Genomic DNA, 13,619 nt, shown 5'->3' with positions numbered 1-13,619 from the left:
CTTGGGCAGTAACATGAGCTGCTGCCAGGAAGTCAAGAGGAGAATAGAGATGGCAAATCTTCTGCGAACCTCTGGAAAAAGAACTAAGAAAGAGACAGCGAAGTACTTTTTATCAAAAGTGACATTGTATGGGTCAGAAACATGGACATTACGAGGAAGTGACGAGAAACGACTAGAAGCATTTGAAATATGTATATGGAAAAGAATGGCGCGTGTGAAATGGACAGACAGAATAAGAAACGAAGCTGTGTTGGAAAGAGTGGGTGAAGAAAGAGTAATGCTGAAACCGATCAGAAGAGAAAAAGGAATTGGTTCCGTCACTGGCTGAGAAGAAACTGCCTACTAAAGGATGCACTGGAATGAATGGTGAACGAGAGAAGAGTTCGGGGGAGAAAAAAAAGATATCAGATGATAGACGACATTAAGATATATGGATCATAAGCAGGGACTAAGAGGAAAGCATAAAATAGGAAAGACTGTTGAATGCTGAGTTTGCAGTGAAAGACCTACCCCTGAGCAGAACGCTATGAATGAATAACTATTAATTAATATTTTTCTCTATATCGCTTCATTTTTTTCGAACTCCATGTTGACAGTGATGAAAGCCACTGGCGTAGCTCAGGCGTGGATGCTAATTCCAGGATGCCCTCGGGCATGAATTCGATTCTCGCTTCGGTCGATTACCATGATGGCCTTTTTCGAGGTTTTCCTCCACCGTAAGGCGAATGTCGGGTAATAAATAATAAATAACCTAATAGTAGTCATAGTTTCGTTAAGTAACCAAATAAAGAATAAAATTTTACCGATGAAGGCACACATTACACTATCATCACCACGAAACCTATCCTGAAAGGTGAATACGTTATCACGTAAATTTTGATAGCGTCTTCAGAAAAGTTATATTACGTCATCGTTTAATGCCCGATAGCGCCACGAGAAAAATTATATGCAACGGATAGCCTCGTTGTTAACAACCACGTTTCTAGTATTATCACAGTCTTGTTTTTATTTCGTTTAAACACCTCGTACTGTAGGACTTACACAACAATGCCTGCAGGGGAGAATAAAATTCTATGGACACACACACTAGACATCGATACATGTGGGCCTCCCATAGCGTGGGATTATCAGAGCATAAGGGTCTCCAAGGAGACACACATAGGGCAGAACATTAAAGAAGGGCATCGATTCATGGCCGAGGCGGGATTCGAACCCACAGACCGCGCAGCCAACCCGTTCTACTATAATGCTCATATGATACTAAAATACATTCTAACTATCACAATCTTGCTTCAAGCAATCCTTGAAACCCTGTTAGTAGACCCGGTTGCTAGGAGAGCAAATGCTGGGTTACTTAGACGCTGAACCCTGGATTCATATTGCTGACACTATCACCTTCATTTCACTCAGACGCTTGATAACACAGAGGTTGATAAAGCCTCATAAAATAATAATAATAATAATAATAATAATAATAATAATAATAATTTATTTATTTAATCTGGCAGAGCCAAGGCCAGTAGGCCTTCTCTTCCGCCCAGCCAGACTCTAATGCTAATTGAATACAATTGCTTACATAGTTATTACATTAATATCTAGACCATAAAACAACATGAAAGTAAATAATGAAAGTTGGATAAGTAATGTTAGTGTGACAATAATAAACATTGGTAAGAAATAGTGATAATAATAATAATAATAATAATAATAATAATAATAATAATAATAATAATAATAATAAGTTACAGGAGAATGGAGAAAGTTACACAACACAGAACTGCACGCATTGTATTCTTCACCTAACATAATTGGGAACTTAAAATCCAGACGTTTGAGATGGGCAGGGCATGTAGCACGTATGGGCGAATCCAGAAATGCATATAAAGTGTTAGTTGGGAGACCGGAGGGAAAAAGACCTTTAGGGAGACCGAGACGTAGATGGGAGGATAATATTAAAATGGCTTTGAGGAAGGTGGGATATGATGATAGAGACTGGATTAATCTTGCACAGGATAGGGACCGATGGCGGGCTTATGTGAGGGCGGCAATGAACCTTCGGGTTCCTTAAAAGCCATTTGTAAGTAAGTAATAATAATAATAATAATAATAATAATAATAATAATAATGGGATAATTTAGATATTAATCTGTGATATATATATATATATATATATATATAACCATTAAACATTGAGGAACCTGAAACAGCTATTATTGTTAACAAGAATTGTTAGAAAAATATTTCGTTAGCCTATTCTTAAATTTGTTTGATGTCTGACAGTCCCTGACATTACTCGGTAGGGAATTCCAAAGTCGAGGAACAGCCACAGTGAAAGAAGATGAATATGAGGATGTTCGGTGGGAGGGAATGGATAATATTGAGGAGTGTTGTGATCGTGTGTCTAGGTTATGATGGGTAGATAAATTTTGAAAATGAGACGCAAGATAGACAGAAGTGGAGAAATTCAATATGTGAAAGAGAAGGGAAAGACAGTGATTTTCCTACGATCTTCTAGACGGAGCCAGGACAACATTTCGAGGGATCGTGTTACGTGATCAGCCCGGCGAATATTGCAGACGAAACGGACGCACATGAATATGTTAGGAGAAAGTCCACGAACTATTAAGGAAAACACTGGAAATTTTGCTTGAAGCAAGTAAAGAGACAGGTTTGAAAGTATATTCCGAAAAGACGAAGTATATGATTATGTTTCGTGACCAGAACATTATACTTACTTACTTACAAATGGCTTTTAAGGAACCCGAAGGTTCATTGCCGCCCTCACATAAGCCCGCCATCGGTCCCTATCCTGTGCAAGATTAAGCCAGTCTCTATCATCATACCCCACCTCCCTCAAATCCATTTTAATATTATCCTCCCATCTACGTCTCGGCCTCCCTAAAGGTCTTTTTCCCTCCGGTCTCCCAACTAACACTCTATATGCATTTCTGGATTCGCCCATACGTGCTACATGCCCTGCCCATCTCAAACGTCTGGACTTCAAGTTCCTAATTATGTCAGGTGAAGAATACAATGCGTGCAGTTCTGTGTTGTGTAACTTTCTCCATTCTCCTGTAACTTCATCCCGCTTAGCCCCAAATATTTTCCTAAGCACCTTATTCTCAAACACCCTTAACCTATGTTCCTCTCTCAGAGTGAGAGTCCAAGTTTCACAGCCATATAGAAGAACCGGTAATATAATTGTTTTATAAATTCTAACTTTCAGATTTTTGGACAGCAGACTGGATGATAAGAGCTTCTCAACCGAATAATAACACGCATTTCCCATATTTATTCTGCGTTTAATTTCCTCCCGAGTGTCATTTACATTTGTTACTGTTGCTCCAAGATATTTGAATTTTTCCACCTCTTCGAAGGATAAATCTCCAATATTTATATTTCCATTTCGTACAATATTCTGGTCACGAGACATAATCATATACTTTGTCTTTTCGGGATTTACTTCCAAACCGATCGCTTTACTTGCTTCAAGTAAAATTCCCGTGTTTTCCCTAATCGTTTGTGTATTTTCTCCTAACATATTCACGTCATCTGCATAGACAAGAAGCTGATGTAGCCCGTTCAATTCCAAACCCTGCCTGTTATCCTGAACTTTCCTAATGGCATATTCTAAAGCGAAGTTAAAAAGTAAAGGTGATAGTGCATCTCCCTGCTTTAGCCCGCAGTGAATTGGAAAAGGATCAGATAGAAACTGACCTATACGGACTCTGCTGTATGTTTCACTGAGACACATTTTAATTAATCGAACTAGTTTCTTGAGAATACCAAATTCAATAAGAATATCATATAATACTTCCCTCTTAACCGAGTCATATGCCTTTTTGAAATCTATGAATAACAGATGTACTGTACCCTTATACTCCCATTTTTTCTCCATTATCTGCCGAATACAAAAAATCTGATCAATAGTCGATCTATTACGCCGAAAACCGCACTGATGATCCCCAATAATTTCATCTACGTACGGAGTTAATCTCCTCAAAAGAATATTGGACAAAATTTTGTACGACGTCAACAAAAGTGATATTCCTCGAAAGTTACCACAGTTGGTTTTGTCCCCCTTTTTAAAAATAGGTACAATTATGGACTCCTTCCATTGTTCTGGTACAATTTCCTTTTCCTAAATAGCAAGTACAAGTTTATAAATTTCGCTATATAATGCACTTCCACCGTCTTGTATTAATTCTGCTGGAATTTGATCGATACCTGGAGACTTGTACTTTTTCAGATTTTCTATCGCAATTTCGACTTCTGAAATCGTGGGTTCGGGTATAAATGGCTCAGCAGTTTGTATTTCAATATCGTCCCGATCATTTCTATTTGGCCTATGTACATTTAGTAGTTGCGCAAAATAGTTTTTCCATCTGTTTAGGATTGATGAAGAGTCTGCAAGCAAGTCACCATTCTCATCCTTGATCACGTTTACCCTTGACTGATATCCGTTCTTAAATTCCTTTATACCCTTATATAAATCTCGAATGTTTTTATTCTTACTATTTGTTTCTACCTCATTCAGTTTTTCCTTCAAGTAACCTCTCTTTTTATTCCTAAGTGTACGACTTGCTTCCCGTCTTTCATTGAAATAATTATCTCTATTCTCCTCAACTGGATCCTGTAAGAATTTCAATTTTGCCTGTTTCCTTCTTTCTACTACCATGCAACAATCTTCATCAAACCACGGTTTCTTTTTCTTAGTTTCATAATAACCTATGCTCTGCTCAGCTGCAATTTTGATACTATCTCTGATATTTTCCCACACGCTATTAACATCTAATTCTTTCTCAACTTCGTCGGAACTTTCTAAAGTGGCAAACCTATTCGAAATTTCGACTGATAATTTTGCTTAGCTTCCTCGTCCTTTTAATTTCAAAATATTGAATTTAGTAATATTAACTTGTTGCTCTACTCGCTTGGCTACTGATAATCTTTCTCTTAATTCTCCAATCACCAAATAATGGTCAGAATTACAGTCTGCACCTCTGAAAGTTCGAATATCTACTATACTAGTATGTCTCCGTTTATCTATCAAGATGTGATCTATTTGGTTGTGTGTCAATCCATCTGGAGAAGTCCAAGTATATTTATGTATATCCTTATGGGGGAATGTTGTACTTTTGACAATTAAATTTTTCGATGTGGCAAAGTTGACTAATCTAACTCCACTGTCACTACTAATTGCGTGTAGGCTCTCTTTTCCAATAGTTGACCAGAACATTATATGAAATGGAAATTTTAAATTGGAAATTAGTCCTTTGAAGAGGTGGAAAAATTCAAATTGGAGCAACAGTAACAAATATAAATGACACTCGGGAGGAAATTAAACGCAGAATAAATATGGTAAATGCCTGTTATTATTCGGTGGGAAGCTTTTGTCATCCAGTATGCTCTAAAAAAAAACTGGAAGTTAGAATTTATGAAACAGTTGTATTACCGGTTGTTCTGTATGGTTGTGACACTTGTACTCTCACTCTGAGAGAGGTACAGAGATTCAGGGTCTTTGAGAATAAGGTGTTTAGGAAAATATTTGGGGCTAAGAGGGATGAAGTTACAGGAGAATGGAGAAAGTTATAGAACACAGAACTGCATGCATTGTATTCTTCACCTGACATACTTAGGAACATTAAATCCAGAAGTTTGCGATGGGCAGGGTACATAGCACGTATGGGCGAATCCAAAAATGGATATAGAATGTTAGTTAAGATGGCGGAGGGAAAAATACCTTTGAGGAGGCCGAGACGTAGATGGGAGGATATTAAAATGAATTTGAGGGAGGTGAGATATGATGGTAGAGACTGGATTAATTTTGCTCAGGATAGGGACCAATGGCGGGCTTAAGTGAGGGCGGCAATGAACCTCCGGGTTCTCTAAAAGCCGTTAGTAAGTATTATGGATATATTACAATTTAAATTGGTTGAGTATGAATTTAGAATGGAGCCACAATCGAGTTCATTTCAAAAAAGGCTTTCGATCTGTGGGTTATGAAGATGATAATGATAACGATAATATTGTGATGATGATGATGATGATGATAATAATAATAATAATAATAATAATAATAATAACAACAAATGCTGGGTAACTTTCGGTGTTGGACCCCGGACTCATTTCACCGGCATTATCACCTTCATCTCATTCAGACACTAAATAACCTAAGAAGTTGATAAAGCGTCGTAAAATAACCTACCAAAAAAAAACAACAACGATGTGACAGTCACACATTTCTTGACGCCTTCCCTTCACTTCTGAACTACAGTAATGTTTTCTGCAATCAATAATCTCTCCTGTTTCATAATATGACATAGCTTTCAATGACATCAGTAAATAAAGCCTCGATATTCATTTTAATGTTCCGCTTTCGGCGCGTGCAAGAATAAAACTTGCATTCGAGTAAGCTTATCGGAACCTGTCAGGAGTGCCAACTGCTATCGGCGCCTACTGCCCGCTAACAAGCACCCTTGTCACATCGCAGCGCACTTCATGATGGGGGCGTGCATATAGCAGGTCGATCAATCGGTCATCCACTGATTGTAACTGTATGTCTCCACTCGCAAGTTCATTTATAATTTTGGGTTCGTTATAACAGAGCGTTAGCCTGAACAACAAAACAACAGGGTAATACAGAAAAGATTTTATTCTATGTGATTTGGCCGTGGAGCGGATTTAGGGTCTATTGTAAAGCCTTAGGCTATTTTACATATTTTTCTAACGTGATATGTTAGGAGAAAATACACAAACGGTTAGGGAAAACACGGAAATTTTACTTGAAGCAAGTAAAGCGATCGGTTTGGAAGTAAATCCCGAAAAGACAAAGTATATGATTATGTCTCGTGACCAGAATATTGTACGAAAGGGAAATATAAAAATTGGAGATTTATCCTTCGAAGAGGTGGAAAAATTCAAATATCTTGGAGCAACAGTAACAAATATAAATGACATTCGGGAGGAAATTAAACGCAGAATAAATATGGGAAATGCGTGTTATTATTCGGTTGAGAAGCTCTAATCATCCAGTCTGCTGTCGAAAAATCTGAAAGTTAGAATTTATAAAACAGTTATATTACCGGTTCTTCTGTATGGTTGTGAAACTTGGACTCTCACTCTGAGAGAGGAACATAGGTTAAAGGTGTTTGAGAATAAGGTGTTTAGGAAAATATTTGGGGCTAAGCGGGATGAAGTTACAGGAGAATGGAGAAAGTTACACAACACAGAACTGCAGGCATTGTATTCTTCACCTGACATAATTAGGAACATTAAATCCAGACGTTTGAGATGGGCAGGGCATGTAGCACGTATGGGCGAATCCAGAAATGCATATAGAGTGTTAGTTGGAAGACCGGAGGGAAAAAGACCTTTAGGGAGGCCGAGACGTAGATGGGAGGATAATATTAAAATGGATTTGAGGGAGGTGGGGTATGATGATAGAGACTGGATTAATCTTGCACAGGATAGGGACCGATGGCGGGCTTATGTGAGGGCGGCAATGAACCTTCGGGTTCCTTAAAAGCCATTTGTAAGTAAGTAAGTTGTCTCGTTTCCTGCTTTATTCCATATGGAGTACACAGTTGAGGAGCTGGTTGCAATAAGAGCGTTACCGTTTTAACGCTGTTAATTCCTAGACAGCTGATCTTAAATACAGAGTGTCCGGGCTAAAATTATACATAAATGACAGCGTATAATCTATATTACTAATAAATCTGTAGCCGAAATTTTTCTGGTAATTTTCGATTTTCCAAAAATAATTGGTCCTAACATATATAATTAACCGCCCTGAAACCGAAAATCGCTTTTTTGAAATTTTTGTTTGTATGTCTGTCTGTCTCTCTGTCTGTCTGTCTGGATGTTTGTTACCTTTTCACGTGATAATAGCTGAACCGATTTTTATGAAAATTGGAATATAAATTACATTCGTTGTAACTTAGAATTTAGGCTATATGGCATTCAAAATATTTTATTTAAATGGGGGATTATAAGGGGGCTTGAATTAAATAAATCGAAATATCTCCCTTATTATTAATTTTCATGAAAAATATTACATATCAAAAGTTTCTTTAAAAATAATTTCCGATAAGTTTTATTCCACGTAAAATTTTGATAGGCCTGATATTTAATGAGATAAATGAGTTTCAAAATTACAATAACAACGCCATCTAGGGCGGTGTAATGAAATAAAAAACAAATGACTTCATCTATAAGGGGCCTTGCACAACAACAATCGAAAGCTATGAAACATAGCCTACAGATAATGTTTCTGTGTTTGTATGAAGTAATATCGGAAGCTAAATTAACCGATTTGTATAATTAATTATTAATTCACCATTGGAAAGTGTAGTTTCTCTAGATGGACATAATGCTAGGCCTATAATGTTATTACAGTAACTTCTGAGTGAATCGAGGACAGGTGAGATTAAAATAGCTTCTTATGCACAGAAAACTTGATAGGCATTCGTTTCCTGTATTTCCTAAAATAATTTTTATGACCAAATGAGTGGTCAAAATGATCGGATTTTAATGTTTTTAATAGAATTTAAATTAAGTAACATAATAAACGATTTATCTTTCTATCAAACACGAATGTTCCCTGGATCAAATGTCCTATTTTAATTATGTAATTACTTTATATTTATTTCTAACGGGTGCAGCGGAGCGCACGGGTACGGCTAGTTCAAGAATAAAATTGTAAATTATAATATTTGTAACGTAAAGCGCATGCGCTGTGACTCGGACGTAAGAGTCCTTTTAGGGGGGAGGAGGGCAGACACAGACTAGCATGTGGTAGAAGTGGCAACAATAAACTCCGTCTCGTTTCGCTTTTGCAGCAGTGTTGCCACTATTAAAGTTACACTCCACGTATTTCCTTTGTGTACGCCGCTAAACACGTGTAACTGATTAAATGCTGCAAATCAGAGCACGCACTGCACTTTACGCTGTGGCGTCCATATTTCGACTGACAAGGAAAAGATTGATCATAACCTGTCATTCTGTTTCTGCACTTACGTGGCAGATCACAAATAGTAATTACCTGGGGCGTCTGAAAGAAAGACAAGGGTGAAGTACGAAGCCCCGTTGGATGAAGATAAAACTCCACTCACGGCAAGAATATTTTCAGACTCCTAAAATTATTTTTAATGTTTTAACATCTGTTAACATTCAAATCCGAAGGTTCTAGTGGTGAAGGAAGTTGTGTTACTATAAGAATTAACCAGCTATGAGTTGAAATACTTATATTTCGTAGTCTTAAAATGTTTCTTCACTTTCCTATAAAGCTAAATTATCTCAGAATAATTTGTGAGAAAAAACAAATTTTGATTTTTGTTTTCAAAATTTGACTTATGATTTTACCTTGACTTCACCAGATTAAGTAAATAAATAAATAAATAAATAAATAAATAAATAAATAAATAATGAATAAAAATAAATAAATAATGAATGAATAAGTAAATAAATAAATATAAATAAATAAGTAATGAATAAAAATAAATAAAATTAAATAAATGATGAATAAATAAATAAATAAATAAAACAAATAAAAATAAATAAACAAAATAAATAAATAGCTAAAAATAATAACAAATAAATAATGAATAAGTAAATAAATAGATAAATCTATACTAATAATAAATCTGTAGCCGAAATTTTTCTGGTAATTTTCGATTTTCCAAAAATAATTGGTCCTAACATATATAATTAACCACCCTGAAACCGAAAATCGCCTTTTTGAAATTTTTGTTTGTATGTCTGTCTGTCTGTATGTTTGTTACCTTTTCACGCGATAATGGCTGAACCGATTTTGATGAAAATTGGAATACAAATTAAGTTCGTTGTAACTTAGATTTTAGGCTATATGGCATCCAAAATACATTATTTAAAAGGGGGGTTATAAGGGGGGTCTGAATTAAATAAATCGAAATATCTCGTTTGTTATTGATTTTTGTGAAAAATGTTACATAACAAACATTTCTTTAAAAATCATTTCCGATAAGTTTTATTTTTTTGAAAAAATTTGATAGGACTGATATTTAATGAGAAAATGAGTTTCAAAATTAGAATAACTGCCATCTAAGGCGGTGTAATGAAATAAACAAATGAATTCGTCTATAAGGGGGCTTGGTCAACAACAATCGAAAGCTATGAATCATAGCCTACAGAGAATGTTTCTGTGTTTGTATGAAGTAATATCGGAAGCTAAATTAACCGATTTGTGTAATTAATTATTATTTCACCATTGGAAAGTGTAGTTTCTCTATATGGACATAATGCTATAATGTTATTACAGTAACTTCGGCGTGAATTGAGGACAGGTAAGATTAAAATAGCTTCTTATGCACAAACAACTTTATAGGCTATTCTGTGTATTCGTTTCCTATATTTCTTAAAATAATGTTTATCTCAGAGAATTAACGAACCACAAGAGTATATTGATTTAGTATGCAATAATAATATGTTAGCTTAGCATTCCATTATTTTATAATCCAAATTTTAACTATGCTTAATTGAATCGTGTTAAAATACATAAAATATATATGCATTAAATGCAATGCAAAAAATTGGGTAATGAGCCAAGCAGATTATGTTGCGCTGTTGTAAAATAAAATTTGTTCCTCCTGAGATTCAAGGGCCCCCATAACAAATTAAAAACTTACTTATCGGTGTACATCCGTTATCAACAAAATATATAATATAATATAATATAATATAATATAATATAATGTAATATAATATAATATAATATAATATAATATAATATAATATAATATAATATAATATAATATAATATAAAAGTTATTTAAGTTATTTGAATGGTTGAGAACCATAGTGGCCCAAGCGCCATTTGCTGAATACGTAGAAAACAAGGGTTAAAATTAAGTTATCATAATTCAATGGAAACATATAGCAAGTAAAATAAAGTATACACATTAAATCTAAATGATATGTCAGTCTTCATTAAAGTATGGATGCATGTAATAAAAATTAAGAAACATATTAAAGGAATTGTCATTGCACCAAATTAGTGGTCTCTGGACCAAAATGATCGCATTTTAATTATTTAAATACAATTTAAATTAAGTAACATCTTAAACGATTTATCCTTCTATCAAACACGAATGTTCCCTGGATCAAATGTCCTATTTTAATTATGTAATTACTTTATATTTATTTGTAAGGGGTGCAGCGGAGCGCACGGGTACGGCTAGTAAACAAATAAAATAAGGAAATAAAAATCATAAATAAATAAGTTGTTATTTAGTCAATTGTCCGGAGGCAGGTCTGAACCTCACAAGTCATACCAAAAGGCACCACTTATGAGGCAACTAGGCTAGGAGATAATGGGGTAGGGTGGCCAGTTCCTTTCCCCCTCCATTGCATACATCGCCGATTAGCTACCTATTACACTAGTCAGACTTCAGTTGTATACAAACAATAACGTTCTTCCTCTGACACATATCGTCAAGTGAGATGTACTGCCTGATAATAGATGTACAGATATCAGCCAGAACCTCAATCAGAGGATAATCAATAGTAATGAATAAAAATAAATAAATAATGAATGAATAAATAAATAGATGAATGAATAAATAAAAATAAATAAATAACTAAACAAATAAATAAATAAACAGACCAGAAGAAGAAATATCTAAAGAAAACAAAAAAGAAACGAAAAACAAATGAACAGAAAAACTAATTCATCCCTAAAATTACACCAGCTATGTAATAAATAGTAAATATTAATATTTAACTCATATTTCAGTTTCGAATTAACATGTTTTTGCTTTTTGTTCATTTCCACAGAGAGAAAATTTTATTTCATACCTTTTTCAGCTAGGTAAACTGAGTCCCGCCATTCTCGAAGGTTACGGTAAACTGGATCCTGACCTGGTGGAAAGAAAAACACATCAGTAAGAAATCATTGAACATTCATATTACAACTTAACTTCCAAGTTTCTACCAGTGGACCCTCAATTAAATTTTTAAAATAAGATAACACGAAGATGACACATACTTTCTAATATGTTCAACGCGTTCTGTAATAATTTAATTCCCTCATTATGTTGCAAATATTATAACTGTTTATGATTTATTTTAAACCGGCTTTTAAAGGATAAACAAATAATCGTACTAATATAATATTTTTTACTTGAGGTTAGAGGATGGTATAATTAAACATTTTCTTTCCTAATCGATGTACATTTTTTATTGTTTCTATGTAGAAATATCACTATTGCAACAACTTAAATTCCAGAATAGTTCAAAAAATTTTGGAGCCCGAATTTACCATGCTGCTTAGTGCCAAAATCTCAATTAATAAATTAAATAATCTACATTTTAGAGAATTTCTAGAAAAGTATATAGAAAATTAGTGTGGTTTCAGTGATTAGCGATATGCAACATCCTAATGAAACACGAGAAAATATCAGACAATAAGAATATCTTGTACTACATCACGCACCAATAACGTCATGTGCTATTGAAAGAATTTCTTGCAATATAAAATAATTTCAAGTGACATCCGCATATGTTCAAGTTCCGTAACTTACGAATGCACGTTATTATTCACTGCAAAGATCACGACTAAAATGAACATCACGGCTCAAGCATGTGTTTACTAGTATCGCTTCAGAATGTCGGGAGTTGACTGTACTCCACGAACATGCAGCGACGACCTGTTTGTTTATATCCTTATCCGTTGCATTACCTGTGTTCGGCGCACTATATACCCAATGTGTCTTTAACTTCAGTCTTTAGGTGGCTGGAATACGGAGCCTAATTATGATCATGAAAATCTCTCCTAAACATGTTTTTATTAAATTAATTTTGTTTGACATACATTAATAATTCAAAAATATATAAACTGGTAATAGTTAAGATCTTCTCGTTGATATATGAAGAACGACAATGTTCATGATAATGAGAATTGATAATAACTAGGGACCGGATTTTTATGTAATTACATATTATATTCCTTTCAACCTAACCGTATATAAATAACAAATCTTAGCGAATCTTGAAATTACCATAAATATATTAAAATTTGATGCTACATATTTTTAAATATTTACCCCACATTACATATTATGGCTCCGTATTACATAAATCTACATATTTAGGAGTTTTATTCATCTTTACTTCTCTAAAAGGGGGGAAAAAAACTTCTGCTGGTAAAGTTTACAATTTCAAATACACAGATTTAAAAAGCCTTTTTACCTACCCAAGAAAGGATATATTTCGGGACGAAACATAACATTCTTAGTTCCAGGAAGTAATAGAGGCACTCAGCCCATACCGTCCACTGTAAATATGAGTGAACAAAAGGCAACCTTTCTCATACAACTACCTAGTATTGTAAAAATCACTCAAAGTAGCGTTGCCGTCATGCGGTGGAGTGGGAAGAGGAAGACATGATTTGTCTCGAACTATAATTATTCTGCACACGTCTTAACAAGCCATTCCCATGCAATTTGCAACCTTACCCACCCTCTTCCTAATCCTTCCAGGGAAAACCCGTGTAAAGTCTGACATGAGCCGCAATAAAGTAGCCGACTTTTGAAAAGAAGCTGGAGTAAAGAAAGAAACTGTCGTTCATTTCATTCAGTTCTCTAGTT

The 13,619-nt window shown here is 34.7% G+C and overlaps 1 long non-coding RNA gene across 1 annotated transcript in view; it reads right to left on the bottom strand.

Moving 5' to 3' along the window:
* LOC138702740 (uncharacterized) overlaps positions 1-13,619 on the bottom strand; it is a 256,014-nt gene that overhangs the window by 83,541 nt on the left and 158,854 nt on the right. Inside the window, exon 2 of the long non-coding RNA XR_011332890.1 lies at positions 11,830-11,892. This is a non-coding gene — a long non-coding RNA (uncharacterized lncRNA). The remainder of the gene's footprint in view (positions 1-11,829; positions 11,893-13,619) is intronic.

Source organism: Periplaneta americana, chromosome 7, assembly GCF_040183065.1.
Source record: "Periplaneta americana isolate PAMFEO1 chromosome 7, P.americana_PAMFEO1_priV1, whole genome shotgun sequence".
In the NCBI taxonomy this organism is placed as follows: domain Eukaryota; kingdom Metazoa; phylum Arthropoda; class Insecta; order Blattodea; family Blattidae; genus Periplaneta; species Periplaneta americana.
This window is presented reverse-complemented; position numbering and strand designations above follow the sequence as displayed.